The sequence below is a fragment of the Myotis myotis genome, unplaced genomic scaffold (assembly GCF_014108235.1).
Source record: "Myotis myotis isolate mMyoMyo1 unplaced genomic scaffold, mMyoMyo1.p scaffold_m19_p_3, whole genome shotgun sequence".
NCBI classification, from domain to species: Eukaryota; Metazoa; Chordata; class Mammalia; order Chiroptera; family Vespertilionidae; genus Myotis; species Myotis myotis.
Window position 1 is genome coordinate 187,889,705 of NW_023416335.1, and position 19,222 is coordinate 187,908,926.

General features: G+C 40.3%; 1 protein-coding gene across 1 annotated transcript in view; it reads left to right on the forward strand.

The window, feature by feature from the left end:
* The window catches only part of GRIN2B (glutamate ionotropic receptor NMDA type subunit 2B), a 303,242-nt gene that overhangs the window by 274,052 nt on the left and 9,968 nt on the right, over window positions 1–19,222 (forward strand). The window lies entirely within an intron of this gene.

Genomic DNA, 19,222 nt, shown 5'->3' on the forward strand with positions numbered 1-19,222 from the left:
AATTTGAATTACAATCTTGCCTCTGACTCAAACTAAAGTAATCAAAAAGAAGCTTTTAATAAAATTATGTAATTGTCACCCTGGTCCTCTCTCCTGGGCATGTTGCAAGCCAGACAGAGCACATAGCTGTGTGGGCATTTGTGCTTGGCAGCCATGGTCTCGGTGACATGGAGTAGGGCTAGGAGGTGTTTAGTGTTGGGAAGCTGGGCAGTTTTCCAGCTCCTCCTGAAGAGTCTACAGATTATGACTTCAGTTTGGGTTTGAGTGTGGTGAAATCACACAACACCTAACACTCCATGATGAGTCTCTCCAGGATATGAGTGGCCATTCTAACACCACCCCATTGTTGTTGGTACCAGCACTCCAGGTGGCTTACTATGTACACATGAAAGGAATAATACGACTTCCTTGCACCCTCTGAAGGTTGTGTGGTTCAGTGAAGAAGGAGAAATCACAGAAAGAAAATGACTCCCAATGCAGTCCACAGCTGGGCCGATTGGTCTGCATGGCCACTACTCTTTTAGGATGCTTTCCTGTGCTTCTGTTTCTAGTTTAAGCACTTATATAAGAACAAAAAACAAAAATAAGATATCTTCTTCTTAAAATGTATATATCTTGGGGGCATTGAATGATGGTTCTATCAGTGAGACATTTATTTTAAGGTTGTATCCATAGATGTGATCACTTTGGATGGGAAAAATGGGGCATTTGATTTTGTGAAAATGGATCGTGTAGAAAATATAGGGACTGTCAGGTTTGGATGCCCTGGAGAGAAGCTTAGGAAAGGAGAAGGGCCAGAAGTAGAGTATGAATATGGAGAGTGAAGTGCAAGGGCCAGTCCTAAACCCAAGCCAGGAAATTCCTTCTCCTTTTCTCCGATACTTCATCAACCATCTCCTGCCCCACCCCGGTCTCCAGATACCCACCCTGTCCTCCTACAACAGCCAGAACCCACCTCTGTCACCCTCCACTGGAATCATTGATCAGATGTCCATTTCCTTCAGTGCACTGTAAGCTCCCTGAGACAGCAGACATGCTTTCAATAACTATCTATTCAGCTCCTGGGACAGTGTCTGTTACATCATAGAAGTGTGTTAAGTGAATGAATGTCCCCAGAACATGAACTAACAATATTGACATGAAAGTTATGCCCTCTTATGGATAAAATTGCCTTTAATGAGCTAACCATTTACAGTATTGTTTCTCTGGGGAAATGTATTTCTGTTTCTGAACAGCTGATTTATAAGTGAACTCTTGAGGATGATGTGTTCATAGGTTGGAGCCTGCCTATTCAAAAATGCAATTCCAAAGCCAAAAGATAAATTAACCTTTATATGGTGTGTTCTTTTGCAGTGTTAGCAACCAGGCCTGCATCCATGGTAATCACTGTGTAAAACTGCATCAACAGTTACAGTTGTGGAGAGTGGACGAGTCATTAGTGACCATGGGTGGCATTCCCTGGGCTAGATGATTTACATTCTTCCCCCTGTGTACCTCTCCTTCCAAACCTTTTTGGCAGATGCTACCTTTGCTTTATAGAAAGAAAACTAAGACTCAGTCACTTCAAAGTACATGAGATGGCTGGGCTCCTAAACCCCTCCACTGCCTCAGTTTCCTAATTATAACATGGGGATAAATATGTTGCTTATGTTATACGTTGTGCTGATTAAAGACTTCTAATATCCATATAGTGCTTAGAAACTGTTCCCCTGCATACTAATCCCTCATTAAATGTTAGGGCTCAGATCCTTCTGCAGATCCAGGGTTTGTGCCTAAATCCTTCTCACAAAGCCCATGCTGTTTCTAGTTAGTGATTAACATGTACTTTGAAAGCCATGGAAAAACTGCTACCAATCTACTCTAGAGCCCACATGTAGTCCTCCCTCCACCACCCTGCTCCCTGTACTTGTCTGTTTCAGTGAGATTCCAGAAGGGGTGGGGTGTGGAGGACAAGAAATGTGAATATGTGAGGGCTGTGAAGGTGTGCAAGGGAGAATGGAAGAGTCGCTCTCAGTTCTTAGATTATCCGAAAGTAGCTCTGGATCCAACGAAGAAGGATATCTGCCAGGTGCCAGGTACCTCTTTGCAGTCATCCTTATGGGTCTTTTGAGAGAAAGCACGTAGCATCCTCCTAGGTACAGAGTAAGAGCTTAGTTAATGTTTCTAAATCTTTGTCTGTCACTCATTGATGTGATAGGAAACAATTACTTCAGCCCAGCTGGTGTGGTTCAGTAGTTGAGCATCCACCTATGAACAAGGAGGTCATGGTTCGATTCCGTGGTCAGGGCACATGCCTGGGTTGTGGGCTCAATAAGGGGTGTGCAGCAGGCAGCTGATCGATGATTCTTTCTCATTATTGATGTTTCTATCTCTCTCTCCCTCTCCCTTCCTCCCTGAAATCAATAAAATATATATTTTTTAAAAATCCACAATTACTTTAATTATGTTTTTATTGGACTACTACTGGGTCCTCCCCCAAATAGTTTCTTCCAAGAGTGGGGAAATTAGAGAACTGGGTTTGTCTTAAAGTCTTCCCTGCTTTCATGTCTGTATTGACAAAGAATTGCCTGTCCTTTCAGACTCCCAGGAAAAGTAAGCCTAACTACTCCTACCTCCAGCTCTCTTGGAAACTTAGAAAAGAGCTTTAGCTCTAGCTAGTTTGTCTCAGTGGATAGAGCATTGGCCTGCAGACTGAAGGGTCCTGGGTTCGATTCCGGTCAAGGGCACATGCCCGGATTGTGGGTTCGATCCCCAGTAGGAGGCATACAGGAGGCAGCTGATCAATGATTCTCATCATGGATGTTTCTATCTCTCTTTCTCCCTTTCCCTTTCTCTCTGAAATAAAAATATATACTTTTTTTAAAAAAGAAAAGAGCTTTAGCTTTGCTGCAAATTATTGATGAATCAGGGAATTTATAACGTTCCCAAGTTTATCATTAATGCCCATTTTGACTAGTTTAACCATAGAAAATATGTTGTTATTGTCATAAATAGTTGCCACTCTATCATCATTTATTCACTGATGAAGGAAACACTGAGGCTCCCTAATGACCCCATGACTTGAAAAATTTCAAGAATGTCAAGTTTGATGTGGGTTTGGGAGAACCTGAGATGCGATGGTTTCAGTCCCCGAAGCTCCTCTGTTCACTGCCCAGCCCAGGGAGCTCTCTTCCATCCTCCACACCATTTAGGGTCTCTACTGGCCAAATCCCACTTAACACACAGTATTTTAAAGAGCCTTAACTTGTGTATGTAATGGTACTCTCTAAATCAGAGGTGGAGAATCTTTTTTTCTGCTAAGGCCATTTGGATATTTATATAATCATTCATGGGCCATACAAGATTATCAACTTAAAAATTAGCCTACTATATTTGGTCAAGCATTTAATTAACTCATCCTAAATGCCTTGGCAGGACCAGACCAAATAATTTATCAGGCTGTATAAGGCCATATGTTCCCCACCCCTGCTCTAAATAATCAGTTTCATTGCTTTTCAGTTTCATCACCTCATCGTCATTTATTCATTCAACACATAGGCCTTAATAAACAGCTACCATACACCATTTACTAAGACAGGAGATGGGAAGATCAGACAATGCTGTGCAAGCACATTATCTCTAAACTTTCTGTCAGCACTGAACTCAGAGTCCAACCACGCACTTCCTCTCAGAGTCCTAGCAGCTGCCACACTGTCCATGGCTAAGGCCTAGAGGCCCTGGGATTAGAAAGACCAATAGTCCCTCCAGAAACCCCCTCCTGCCCTTTGTGGTTAACCCTCTGTTCATCTTGGATTCTGCTTCCTTACAGAATCCTGTCTCTCTCCACAGTTCTTTAGATTAATTAAGGCATCTGTTGTATCATCTGCCTGGCTTTTTATTTAAATTGTTATATTTTCTGCACTTAGCTTAATACTTAGCACATAAGGGCAATTAATTCAACACCTGTTTATTGGATGGTTGCTAGTTACCCTGTGAGTAGGGTTGCCAGATTTAACAAGTAAAAACAGAGAGCACCCACTTAAATTTGAATTTCTGATATGAGGTGCTGGAGGTGTGCTGAGGAGGTCTCAGGGTCATAGTCCAGTGCGGGAGGCAGACAGGATTCTTAAAATGTAAGATGGCAGATCCAGTGATAGAGGAATTTTCCCGGGGCTCCTTTCAGGGTGAAATAAACACAGTCAATGTCAAGTCCTCCCACTGGCACGGGCCTGCCCACGGCCGTCCCACCTGCCACGTTGCTCCTTAGCTTCCCCTGAGAGGCTCCTGTTTAAACAGCAGCACAGTGTTCACCCGGGCAGCCGTGCCCCACTAAGGATCCGCAGCCTTTCTACCATGCTGTTGACAAAGCCAGTTCCTGTCTCTTCTTACTCTAGGGCTGCGTGATGTTATATCCTGTGAGAGTTACTTTGTATGCTTCCTAATGAACTTCATCCTCTTAATATTCCCCTCATTATGCTAGACCTATTGTTTTGATGTTTAGTTCTATTTCCCAAGTGGCCAGCTACCCAACCCAATTTAGTGTCATAAGCAGATTTAAAGAGAAAGTTTTCCATCCTATCATCTAAGTCAGTGGTTCTCAATCTTCTGACCCTTTAAATACAGTTCCTCATGTTGTGACCCAACCATAAAATTATTTTTGTTGCTACTTCATAACTGTAATGTTGCTACTGTTATGAATCGTAATGTAAATATCTGATATGCAGGATGGTCTTAGGCGACCCCTGTGAAAGGGTCGTTCGACCACCAAAGGAGTCGCGACCCACAGGTTGAGAACCGCTGATTGTTTAAGATGAAGCATTTCCCTGTGTGTTTCTTAAGTTACCCCAGACTCCCAACTCAAGCTGGTCATCTCCACCCTTTCACCAAGTGTCCCACCTGCCTCGTCAGAGAGGCGTCTGGTTTGATAAAGAGACACTTCTTTCTTTGCATCTTACTTTGGCATTGGCTACAGATGTTTTTGCATTTTGTTCATTGGTTCCTGGTTTGGAATTATAGAATAGTTTTCTATTCTATAAACTATTCTAAAGTAGACTAACTTCTTTATAACCCATTGACAAAGTAAACATGACATATGTACTTGACCAGCAGAAGGATCCAGCAGCCTGGTATCTTAAAACAATCATCATATAGCTCACTATGGGAGCCTTTGAATAATGCCCTACTAGGTAGCTGAGAAAAACGCCCCATTAGTATGCATATTTCCTTCTAACTATGTCCACCTAGACAAAGATTTTAAAAATGTCAGTGTGAAATGGACTCACCTAGATTATTTTCCAAATTAAGTGTGCCAGTAATCCTAGCTCTTTAGCCATTTGCTTATTCTAGAAAAAGTATCTTTTCTAAGCCTGGGTTGAAACGAACCTTAGTTTTTGTTTTAAGTGGAAAAATAAATTTTAATACGTTTATCTGATGCTAACTTGAAGTTGTCCCACTGAAAATTTGCATCAGACCAAGCTAATGGGGCTAGCTTCAAAGAGAAGGCATGTAGAGGTGGTACATTGTTAGAGACAAGAGTTTCCAGAGAACAGTGGCATCGTGTCCTTAAAGACAGTCTAAGCTCAGCACATCCTGTAAGAGATGAAAGGACATAGGACAAGTCTTACGGCCAAAGTTTAAGCATCTGATCTAAAATCTGGAAGAAGCCCTAAAATAGCTTTATCTCATCCTGTCTGTTTTTCTCTTGTTTTACATGAATGGAAATTGATATATAGTGTGACATACTAATATTTAACATATTTACAATGTTTATTTGTCTCTTCCTACTGGACTGTAACTTGGGATAAGAATTTTTGTCTTTGTTTACTCATATATCTTCAGTAACTGGCAAATATAAGTGCTCAGATATTTGTTTAAAATGAATTAATGAACCATTTAGTCAATGAATGAATAAGTGACTGGATGAGAAGATAGTTATATAATTTATATAGTGTTCATAGTATAAACTGATACTTTTCTTTCTTTATTAGCCATTTGAACTTGACAAAGAGTGAAAGATAGTTTCATAACTAATGGTTGGGGAGAGAGAGGTAATATAGATAAGAAATATTTTACATTCATGGTCTCAGATAAAATTTGCTCATCTTGTAGTTTCTGCTATAAAATAATCTAAATTGAGCAGTTATTTAAAAAGAATAGTGAGTAAGTGAATTATCCAACTGTACTACTATTGTAGCTTATCAGATCTTAAATTATAAAGTGATTTCAGGGCTTATTTGGCAAGATACTTGCTTTCTTTGAAGCCCTTGATTGCTCCTTATCTTGTGTGAGAAGAGTACAGTAGGGCCCTATGTGTGTCCATGCGCCAAGCCTGCACTATTCTCTGAATGAGACCTCAGCTTCTCAATGAGTGTTGACTGAGTGTTTTCTCCTTTCCATTCCCTCATTTAACAAGAGATAGAATAACTATCACAATGCCACTTCCACTTTCAGAAGGGAAAAGATATGCATGGTAACAAAAGAAGCTTATATAAAGGAATGACTAAAAGTAAAAACAGTTTTTAAGATCTTCCTGGAATAAGAACATATTAAACACAATCTCTTAAACCATCTATGATCTTTTGTATCTAAATGCCTGCATAGCATTCCCATCTAAGTATCATTTTGTATATAGCAGGTGAGGGTAACCCTAAAGAGGAATATGAATTAGTTTAGAATGATTTCCAACAGTAGGGTTAAAGGTAAAAGGGCTTTTGGACTTTACACTTAGTCAACTGGAAAAATTGAGTCCCATTCCTCTACTAATAGGGCTGTTGATCTTTAACTTTTGTAGCAATCACTTTGTAATAATAATGTTAGCCTTGTAATTGGAGTCCTATTAAGGATGACATAGGCACGTTGGACTTTCATGACCCCAAAAGGAGTGTGGGGGAGGGGGAGGCATCTGCCTTCCCTTGCCATTGGCTCTAGTGCAGTGCCTGGTGCCGAGTGGGCACTCAGAACCTATGTGGTGACCGGATGGAGGCAGAGATAGAGGGGACAGGAACAGAGAATGTCTGTTTGGGCTTGGATAGCCAATGAACTGTCCAGGCCTCTGCTTCCTGCTCCATGCAGGGAGGAATTTGATCAATCAGTTTTCTCAAATTTGGTTTCACGGTCTTAGAGACACAAAATTCTTAGAAAAATGTATGGTAAAGTTTGTTGAGGAAATGCTATGTCAATGTTAAATAAGTTTGCTTTTTCCCCCAAAGGATTTGTCAGGGCCCTCTCCTGTGAGAATCCATTGTGAGCCCCCAAAGGAGATGCAGTTTGCACAGTAGGATCCCGGAGGGTCCCTCCCAGGGGTGATATTCTGTCAGATGGAGTGCCCCCACATAGGGCTGACTTTATTGACCAAAGCAGGAAGTTCTGCTGTGCTGAGAAAAACGGTCACAATGTGACCGTGTATGCACATACTGGCATTTTCATTTCTCAGGATGGAATTGACTGATCCAATTGATTGACAGGAGATCAGAACTCTGCCTGTTGCCCTGACATGCCTCTCCCTGGATCCTCACTCACCCCAGGCCCTGCCTGGCATAGACCTTTGGCCATCCAACCCCAACTCCAGCTTCACGACTCTGAAGAATATTGCCACTGTGATAGGAACCTCAGGTTATCATGCTAACAACTGCAGCACCCCTAAATTCATTGGGTCATCTTGCATATTGAAACCCTGAAAGTCACCTTCAGTATTCCCCTCAAAACTGTATATAAGCTGTTGGGGCTTGTAGTGAAGTTCTGGAATCTCAGTTTCCATAGTGAATCCATCTGTAATCTTCACTTAAAATCTTCTTTTAAGGCCTTTTCTCCTTGCTAGCACCCACAGCTTTTATAAAATATCTGTGACCACCCCTGCATTCTCACAGGTCAGTCTGTGGAGTGGAGTGGTGGCAACCACACATCTTTGTAACAGTCTCACCTAAGGCTAGGTTGAGGGAGCACACCCAAGGCCATCTGTAATGCACAGGATGACTTAAGGATAAAACTCAGATGCCTTAGTCCTTAAGCCTCTGTTTCATTCCATCTCCATGTTAGCATAATTATCTCCAACTCTGTCACATTTTTGGTGCCAAAGAAATATTCATATGCTTTGTCAAGTCCTAAATTTGACAAGCTCTTTTGGGATCTCAGATCTGATATATTTTTTGAAGGGAAAATGGAGAAAGTGCCAGGAAAGATGTCCTCAGCTGGCATGAAGACATATTAACTCCTTATTCACCAGGGATGCCAGAATAACACTAGATCTGAGAAATATTAATGCTCAACTGTGTGTTGCGTGATAATGCATTAACCAATAAGGAGGGTACCTTGAATTTTTTAATATAATAAATGCATCTACATTTGTGCTATGAAATTCACTCATTCATTCATTCATTCATTCATATTGAGGGCTTACTAAGTGCCAGGTACTGTTCTAGGCAAAAGAGAGACAGCAGTGATCAAAACAGATAAAGATATTGTCCTTCATATCACGTACATTCTAAAGGAGGTGGAACGAAGAAAACAAGTTAGAAAGGCAATTATATACAATATTAGAAGGTGCCAGCTGCTACAGAAAGAGGTAAAGCAGAGAAGGGATATAGTGATTGTTAGCAGAGGACTTGCAACTATAAATTGTGTGGTCAGGAAAGGCCTCGGTGAGAAGACCATCAAGTCTGACCTGAAGGTAGTGAAGGAGTGATGGGTATCTGGGGCTTTCCAAGTAGAGAGAAGGACAGACTGAGACAGGAGTTTGCCTGGTGTTTTCTAGGAATGAGGAGGCCAGTGTGGCTACTGAGGGGCGGTGAGGGAGCGTAGTGGGAGATGAGGGGGTGGGGATGAACTTGACCCTGCCACTTCCTCTCCTCCTTCTTCTGAATTGGATTCTGCCAAGGCTTTCATTTTGATATCTTGTTCATATATTCCTCCCATTATATTTTTTTCTGAAAATAGGCCAGACCCTTAGTCATTTCCCAGTGAATCTCCCTCCTCTAGCCTCTCTATTCTTCAAGCCATATGCTTGGGCTGAGTAATGATACCTAAATGTTGTGATGTGCACACCTCATCCTTCCCCAGCCTGACCATTCAGCATGCTCTATAGTATGGCTTCTCTCTATGCACCAACTGTGTTCCACGTACATGTACAAACATTCTTTTCAACTTTGGTTAAGACATGGTGCTCGGGTCCTTCTGCATCTTAGCTTGTGCCATTTTTCTTGCCCTGAGTGCCCTGCCCACACCTCTGCTTCTATAATCTCCAATCTCCATCTCTGCATCCTCCCTATAGCTTCCCTATCACCGTCCTCCCATGATAATCTCCACTCCCTCTAGACTCCCATTGCCTTTACTTTCCTTACATCCTATTTGGAACTTGGCATACTCATTTAGTCGTGGGAGTTTTCTATTCTACATATGTTGGTTGAGCATCTGTTCTATGAACATAGAACTCTGATGTGTTTTACAGTTAAGTGTCAGGATTCTGCCTTTGAATCCTTGCTCTGCTCATTTCTAGCTGTCTGGCCTTATTCATACTGCATACCTCTCTGCATCAGTTTCCTTGTCTGGTAAATGGAGTTAATAATACCTACTGCATAGGGTTAATGGGAAGATTGATGAGTTACTTAATGTGTGATACATTAACAGAGACCTGTTAGCTGCTGCTGTTATTATATTATCATTGTTATTTCCAACTGAACTGTAACTTAGGGGTTATATCTGTTGCCTCATTTCACTTGAGGTATTCATTTCAGAGCTCAGTAACTTATGCATAGATTTTACCCATTAAATATATGTTGATGATGATGTTTTATGGTCAGACATAAGACTTTGCAAAAACACCTAAGACTTAAGGTACAGGTTATTTTAGTAAAGTTAATACAGGAATAAACCCACTTGCTCTAGTAGCTCAGGGACCAAAGCTCAGTTAGCTAGCACAACATCCCCAATTAAAACTTTCATGAAAGTGAGTCTGACTTTCTAATCTGTTGCTGTATTCACAGCTAGGTTGTTCCATGGGTAGGATTCTGGGTGCCTACACTTGGCCCCAGGTTTTAAAATGGAGGATTTGTAATGAAATGCCATACCTTATTTCTCCTCTTAGAACATTGTTGACATTCAGTTTCAAAGTTTAAGTCACTCACTTAATAAATGATGGAGCTTTGATTTGAGCTTAGGTCTTTTAAGCCCATAACTCATGTGTTTAGTCACTATTTTATCATTAAATTGCCTTTTCAATGTAAGTACAGACTACTTCCTTTTAGCCATCTGTTCCAAGCATTTATGGCGATAGAACAGTGAAGAAGATCCTGCCTTCAAAAAGCCTGCTCTTGTGTCCTGGTCTGACCTTCTTCTTCCCTCTTTGGGCAAATAAGGGATCGTGATGGGAGAGGGAGGAGGCCACTTCCTCCAGCCACCTCCTCCTGTCTTCAGACATTGCTCAGAGTCTGAAGTCACACACACACATACCTACTGCATCCTAGTTAGGCTGAGGATATTGTATGGGAAGATTGAGTAGCAAACAGAATCATAATAGATGCTGTACTTACTTTGGAGTTCATGGGAAAAATGAGAAGATCTAAAGAGAGAAGAAATACAAAACATGATGCACTTTGGGGTGGGGTAGGGAACATATGACCCAGCATGCCCACTCCTGGGTATTACCTTAAGGAAGTGAAAATTTATGTTCACACAAAACATTATACCTGAATGTTATAGCTGCTCTATTCATATTTACCCCAAACTGAAAGTAACCTAAATGTCTTGCCAGTTAAATGGATACACAAACTGATACATTCCTACAATGGGATTTTACTACAGATACAAGCAGATCATGGATGCATCTCAAAGGCTTTATAAGTGAAAAAGGCCATCTCAAAAGGTCACATACTGCACAATTTCATTTATATGACATTCTGGAAAAGACAAAATGGTGGGGCTAGAGAACAGCTCAGAGGTTAATGGTCAGGGGAAGGTGATTATAAAGGAGTAGCTTAAGAGAGTTTTGGGGGTGAAGGAATTGTTTTGTGTCCTGGTTGTGGTAGTGGTTACAAGATTCCATATATGGTTAAAATTCATAGAACTGACGGGGTGTCATATTTAATAAATACATAGGTTCATTTGGGGAAGATAAAAGTCCTGGAGATGGATGGCAGTGATGGTTGCATAATAATGTGAATGTGCTCAATGCCACAGAGATGTATACTTCAAAATCGTTAAAATGGTAAATTTTATGTTATGTTTACATTATCACAATTTAAATAAGTGAATGAACGAATAAATGAATGAATAGATAGATAGAATAACAAAATTCATAGAACTATACAAAAAAATAGTAAGTCAGCCCTAGTGGGTTTGGCTCAGTGGATAGAGCATTGGCCTGCGGACTGAAGGGTCCCAGAGTCAATTCCAGTCAAGGGCACATGCCAGGGGTTGCAGGCTCAATCCCTAGTAGGGGGCATGCAGGAGGCAGCTGATAGATGATTCTCTCTCATAATTGATGTTTCTATCTCTCTTTCCCCTTCCCTTCCTCTCTGAAATCAATAAAAATGTATTTTAAAAATAGTAAGTCAAATACTTAAAAAGTACTCTGAAAGCAGAGGGTACTGACGGTGATCACAGGGATAAGGCAGGGTACTGAGGAGGTAAAAAAGTGGTCCCTTCAGAGTTCTGATGTTCTGCCACCCCTCATAATTGGTAGCACAGGCCAAAAGCGGGCCTTGCATCCTAAGCCTCCCCCCTTTTTCTCTTGGGCGCCTCAGAGAATTGAGTGGCATTTGGGCATTGATTCTTTTTGCGATTCAAATGTAAAATCAGGAGTAATGGAATGAATATTTATGTGTTGGATTGTCAAGCTTTAAAGACAAAAGTCCCCCAATTCAGTGTCTCATGCGGATGGACCCTGCAAATAGGACGTACAATATCCATCTCTGCAAGGTCACAGTGCTCGTTTGTCCTAATCTGCATGTACTGATCAGACTCTGACTGAATGAGAAGAGCCATTTTTCAGAGAAGCCAACTACCCATGAAGGCATTTGCTCGCCCTCTTCATTGTAGTAGAGCTGCTTTCATTTGTGTGCTGTCATTCACGAGATCTAACTCTGATTGACCTCGTAAGGACCTGGTGGTCAGTACAAGACTCTGGATGCCCTCAACGTTAAGAAGAGTTTTTGTTCTGTTTTCAGAACCTGCTCTTTCTCCAGGCTCTTTCTAACACAAAAACTCAGTCTTGACAGGACCAGAATTTTTCAGTTGCTTCTGATAATGATGATGATGATGTTGACAATGACATTAATAATGATAAAGGTAGTAACAACAGCTAACCTAGTATACTTTTCATGTGCCCAGCACCGTGTTAACTCTTTGCCCAGATTAACTGGTTGAATACTATGAACCTTATTTCATAGGCACTATTATTAGCCTCAATATACAAATGTGGAAACTGGGGCAAAGAGAAGTTAAATGTGTTGCTTCAGGTCACTCAGCTCTCAAGTAGGGGGCTAGAACTGGATCTCAGGAAGTTGGCTCCAGAGATTCTGCTGTCTCTTATCCCTTCTAGCATGAATGCTGAACTCATTTGTACAGAATTCATCTCCCTTCATGATCCAGCCCTGCCCCCTTCTTAAGCCTCATTAGGCTCTTGCTATGACAAGCTCTCGTGGTCTGTGATCATGCCCAGGCTTTCTCACTGTTCTGTCTGCACAGACTGTTGCCTCCATCTGGAAACCTCTTTGCTCCTCTTGTCTATCTGGAAAACTCTCCTTTCAAATCTTATACCCATGCTACAGCCTCTGTGACCCTGTTCCAGACAGTACCCTTTGCTCTGTGAACCCACTGCCGAATGGACAGCTTGCTCCATAGCACCCATTACGTCATTCGTTATGCCCTGGCCACACCAAGCTTGTCCCCTTGTCAGGTCTCTGTGTTTCCTGTTCCCTGGGCTTGATACATATTCCCTGATCTTTGCATATCTGCTTCCTTCTCATTGTTCAGCTCTCTGTACAGATGTCACCTTCTCAGAGAGGCCTTTTCAGGACAGCGAGTCTAAACTTGTTCTCCTACCAATCACTCTCTATTCCATATAATAGCTGTCTCCATTTCTTCATAGCACTTCATTTTCACTACTTGAAATTATCTGTGTTCCAGTTATCTATTGCTGCACAGCAAACTACTCCAACTTAGTTGCTGAAAGCAAGAACCATTTCATTGTATTTCACAATTTTGTGGGTCAGATATGTGGGCAAAACTTGACTGAGTGATTCTTTGTTTTGTGTGGCATCAACTGAGGTCACTCAGTGGCTGGGCTGGGCTGGGCTGAAAGGTCCAAGATGGCTTCACTCTAATGTCTGGTGCCCCAGCTGGAAGGACTGTAAGGCTGGGTTCAGCTGGGACTGTAGGCAGAAGGACTTCCATGTGGTGACTCCAACATGGTGGCCTTGGGGTTGTTGAACTTCTTAGAGGGGGGGATTGCTTCCCTCACAATGAGGTTCAAGAGGCCCAGGTGGAAACTGCAAAGCTTCATGTGACCTAGTCCCAGATGTCCCAGCGTGTTATTTCTGCACATTCTATTGGTCAAAGAAGTCACCAAGGCCAGGTCAGAATCAAGGGGAGGGGACATAGACCTCACCTCTTGATGCAAGGAGTGGCAAAGAATTTGTGGCTAACATTAGTCCACTACATTAAATTTTTTAAAAAGAAGTGAAAAAATAGGCTTATCTGCCCCACTTCTTTACAATGTCAATTCTTTGAAGGCAGGATCTTAGTCTTCTGTAATACTGCATCCTCAGCACCCAGAAAAGTATCTGCACATGGTAGATGCCAACAGATACTTGCTGAATTTCTGTATAAATGAAAGAATAAATGAATAGGCAAATGAATTAATGAAAAAGTAAATGATTAAAAATTGAATAAGTATTTAGATTTCTGACACTCTGGTATGGAAATGTCTTAAAAAACAGATTCTGATTTTTTTTTCATCTTTTATCCTCAGTTCCTGATACAGTCATCTGCACTAATAGATGCTCGGTAAATATTTGCCAACTGAATTAATGCATTTTAATTATTATCGTTAAAGGAGATAAAATGACTTATTCCAAGCACATACATAGGTGTTGAATTAATAATGCCTTATACATAGGAAAATCAATTTATATATTTATTTAATAAATAAAAATGAAATGGATCAAATTCCCACTTCCCTGACTTCTTCCCCTTTCCCTTTCTCTCTGTAACAGGCTGTGTAAGAGGCTCTCTAGGGAGAAGGCAGCAGCCATAACAGAACCTTCCAGTCTGATCATCTTTGGGTGGGGCCAGAGCCCTTACTCCTGGCACCTTTCTCCTTGCATGACTTCCAAGTCTAATTCACTTTGAGGTCATTACGATGAGGCTGAGATGATGATCTGAACAGCTCAGAAGGCTGGATTCTGACTCCTTGACCCTCTCAAGGAGGAGCAAGTGAGATTACAGCTCTCATAACATTCTGGCATTATTTTGCCCTTGCACAAGTGTGTGCTTGCAGGAAGTGCTGAAAGCCATGTGTTGGATCCAGAGAGGGAGTGGGAGTTGGCATTTGACATGCCATCACTCCCCAGTAAGCAGGAATGGGACTTGTGGGCTAGCGTTTGAGCCCGCCTAGAAAAGGCTCAGCTCCTGGGGGACAAGTCCTCCTCCTTCACCACATGGCCTCAGACAATTTACTTGAACTCTTCAGGGCTTCAGGTACCTTCCATTTTGTGTTTTTATTTCCCTATCTGAAACTGGTGTGTGTGTGTGTGTGTGTGTGTGTGTGTGTGTGTGTGTGTGTGGTTTTGTTTTACAATCCTAATCTGGGCAACTCTAGAAAAAAATTCCAAGTTTAAGGAAGCCCTGTTTTGACCACAGGTGACTAGTAAGAAAGAAGTACTGTCTATGAGCTTCAGTTTTATATCCCACATATGGGTGAAATCATATGGTTCCTAGTTTTTTCTGTCTGGCTTATTTCTCTTAGCATGATAGTATTTTCAAGATTCATGTTGTTGCAAATGGCACTATTTCTTCCTTTCTTATGGCTGAGTAGTATGCCATTGTATATATGTACCACATATTTATGTAGTTCTCCATCAAAGGACACTTGGGTTGTTTCCATGTCTTGGCCACTGTGAATAATGCTGCTGTGAGTATAGGGGTGCATATATTTTTGTGAATAAATGTTTTCAAAATTTTCAGGTAGATCTCCAGACTTTTCCATATTGGCTGTGCCAGTTTACATTCCCACCAGCAGTGAATGAGGGTTCCTTTTTTCCACAACCTCTCCAACAATTGTTATTACTTGTCTTGTTTATCATAGCCATTCTAAAGGTGTGAGGTAGTATCCAATTGTGGTTTTCATTTGCATTTCCCTAATAGCTAGTGAAGTTGAGCATCTTTTCATATATCTGTGAGTCAGAGGGAAGGGGGTGAGGAGGCAATAAAGGGTGAAGGGGACCAGACATATGGGACAGAGGTGATTTGACTTTGGGTGGTGGGCACACAATGCAATATTCAGATCATGAATCATAGAAACATACACTTATATAAGCTTTTAAAAAATATACTTTTATTTATTTCAGAGAGGAAGGGAAAGGGAGAGAGAGATTGAGACATCAATGATGGGAATCATTAATCAGCTGCCTTCTGCATACCCCTCATGGGGGATTGAGCCTGCAACCAGGCATGTGCCCTTGACTGGAATCGAACCCGGGACTCTTCAGTCCGCAGGCCAGCACTCTATCCACTGAGCCAAACCAGCTAGGGCCACTTATATAATCTTATTAACCAATGTCACCCCAATAAATGTAATAAAGTAAAATAAAGAAGAAGTACTGTATAAAATTCCCTACTTTAAAATAAGACTGGGCTTTTTAACCCAATACTGGTCTCCTTGATGTATTAGATTTTAAAATTTTTATAAAAAATTGTTTCTTGGGGTCAAGAAATAGATTTTAAGACTCCTGTGTCTTGACAGTACTAAATTTTTGTCTTTCCCAAGCCCCAGAGAGTATTGATTGCCTCTCAGGTTAAAGAAGTGCTACATAATGCCTCATGGCTTAGGGTGTTTTATTACACGGCATTTACTGGAAGCACCAGGTATTTGGAATATTATTTTTAAAAACCTGTTTTATTTAAACCTCACCAAGCTAGGACAAGAATTTTCAAAGGAAAAGGCCAACTCAGTTCTGCTTCTGCTTTGGCTAATTCTGGGGTGATGCACTCCCTCCCTGTTGGTCCCCAGACTGGCCTAGTTTAAGGAGCAAATTAGAGAATAAGAGTTTTCAATCTTTGGGAACATTGCCTACCATAAGACAATTTTAAAGATTAGAACTTCATCCTTGTAAAAGCAGTTAATAATTTTGAGACTCCACCATGTGCCAGATACTGTATTAAGTGGTTTCCTATACATTACCTTATTATTCATGAAAAATAATACTTAGAGGAAAATGGGGCTTCGTGAATATAGTAACTTGCCCTTGTACACACAGCTGATCAGAAGCAGAGCTGGGATTCAAATCTCTGTCATCTGCCTCCAAATTGTCTGCCTTCCACAGGACTTTGCCTTTGCATTCTTCCAGGGCTGACTGATTTCTCTGATTGTTTTCTTAGGGAAGGTGCTTTAACTCTAAGAGCCTTGCTATGTTCTTATTTAATTCCTTCAGTGTTTTAATTGCTTTAATTCATTTTCAAATATTTTCTCCCAGTCACTGGCTTTTCTTTTCATGATCCTGGGTTCCTCAAAGAGAAATCCTTAACTTGATGAAAACCAGGTTATCTTTGGTGTGTGTGTGTGTGTGTGTGTGTGTGTGTGTGTGTGTATTGTGCTATGGTATTATATTTAAAAAATCGTTGTCTAACTCAAGGTTACAAAGATTTTTCTCCTAAAAATGTTATAATTTTAGTAATTATATTTAGATATACAGCCCACTTTGAGTTAATTTCTGTATATCTTGTGAAGTATGAAATGAAGTTCTGTTTTTAGCATATGGGTATCCAATTGTTCCAACACCATTTGTTGAAGATTGTCCTATCTCCACTGAATTACCTTTGCAATATACATGTGTTGGTCTGTTGGTAGGCATGTGTTGGATTATTCTTTTATAGTGATCTCTTTACTATTTCTATTCTAATGTCACACTGTCATGTACTAAAATAAGTCGTGAAGTCGGATAAAGTCCTCCAGCTTTGTTCTTTTTCAAAGTTCTCTTGTCTGTTGAGGTCCTTTATCATTTCTTTAGCTTTTAGTTATTCAGGCATATGGTTATAAAACAGCATCTAGAAATCTAAACATAACTTAAAATTCAAAGTTATTAAAGAGTAATCTGGAAACTTTCCATAATCCAGCTTCACCAGGAAATGAGGTACTCTAGGTACTCCAGATTCCATTTGGCTAATCAAAATTGTTCCATATACCTTTTGTGGATTGCCAATTTTAAAAAATAGAATATAAAAATGTATACCATAATTAATGTTTTAGAAGATACCTTGGACCCTAAAGTATCTTAGTCACAGTGAGCATTGGTTGTTGATGTCCTGGCAAAGTGGAGAATTACTGATTAAAGGGAGTTTATTTGGTTACATTGCTGCCTGCAGTGGTATCTATTCTACTTGTGACTTGGAGGAAACCTTTTTTCAGATATCTAAAGTGTTATAATTGAGAGTGATGTGCATAGCATTTTAGTATCTGTCTCTTTCAATAAAGAACATACTTGTTCTCTTTAAATTTGCTATCTGCTGAAGACAATGAGTTGTAGTATTAATTGATCCCTGATAATGTTAGCTACCACTGCCACAGTGTGACATTTGGCAAACTACTTGTTCTCTTTGGGCCTCAGTTTCTTCATTGTAAAATAAAAGGTTTGAATTAGCTAACCTTGAGTGGCTCATCCAACTCCAATAATTCTTTGACTTTTTTGTAGTAACTTCATTGACTTAAAAATCACAATCCTTTTCAAAATAATTAAACAAAAACTCTTAATGGCAGAAAGCACTGTGGTAAGTCAGACCGAGAGCTTTTTAAGTCAGAAAGTAGTGATATTTGATATATTACAGATAGCCTAATACCACTGCATGATTCTACTTTTAACTATGGCCAACTCTGAGAAAGTAGGATGGCATTTATGGTTCCTGGTACTGTGTCCTGTTGTGGTCCTTAAAACCCATATTCTGAGATGCTCTTTAGCTTCTCAAATTAAGGAAAGGAGAAAGAATGGCTCTAAGAGAATGGCCCTAAGAGAATGACTCTAAGCCCAGGCTACTCCAAAGGTTCAGTGTACTCCTTAATTGGCAGGTTAGATTTTCAAATGTATCTCCCAAGTACATGGCATAGTATTGAAACCAAGAAGACTTTAAAAAATATCTACATCATTTCCTATGCCAAAGCATAACAGAGCTACTCTTGTCATATCCTATCTGTTCATTGCTATATAAGATAGCCCCCAAAAATGTATACACACACTTTGAATAATTATAAAGGCAATGTTTATTAAAATACATTTCATTTTCAAAATTGAACTCTCAGCTGTTAAAGTGTGTATACATTTTTGGGACATGCTGTATTAATAGAATGAGAAGCTCCAAGAGCATTAAGTTTGCTAGAGAATACAGAATATAACTATGAATTAAAATACTAGTAATAAAAGGGACACTTATTGAGCCTATTTATTGAGCACTTATTGGATGCAAGGTGCTGTATGAAGAATTTATTATACTTTATATCATTTAATCCTCCCAATAATCTCAAAAACTCAGAGAGTTCATGTTCCTTGCACAAGGTCACACAGTAGTAAGTGGCAAAGTTGGTCATTAATCTATATCTGTATCTGTCATGGAGCTTAAATCCTTAGTGACTACATCAGAAACTATCTCTCATAACTTAACCAGCTCATTTAGAGAGTAATAGAATTTGTAGTATGAATTAGAATGATCTTCTAAACAAAGAACACCAAGGACTGATGGTTTGCTATGGGGTAGGCTTAATGGAAGAAAGAACTCATACAAGGTTTCCTGAGAAATTGCTTTGAGTTATATTTTGAGACGAAGAGTATGAGTTGACCTAGAGAGAAAGGTGAGTTCATGCTTAGGGGACCTACTATAAAGATACAAATGGACAAATGATATGTTTAGGGAGCAACACACAGACTCAGTCATTGCAGGGCAAGAGCCAGAAATAAAACTGATGTCATGGAGTGAAAATCCAAGAGATTTCACTTTATTATGGTAGGCACTAGTGAGCCACTCTCAGTTCTTAAGCAAGGGAGGA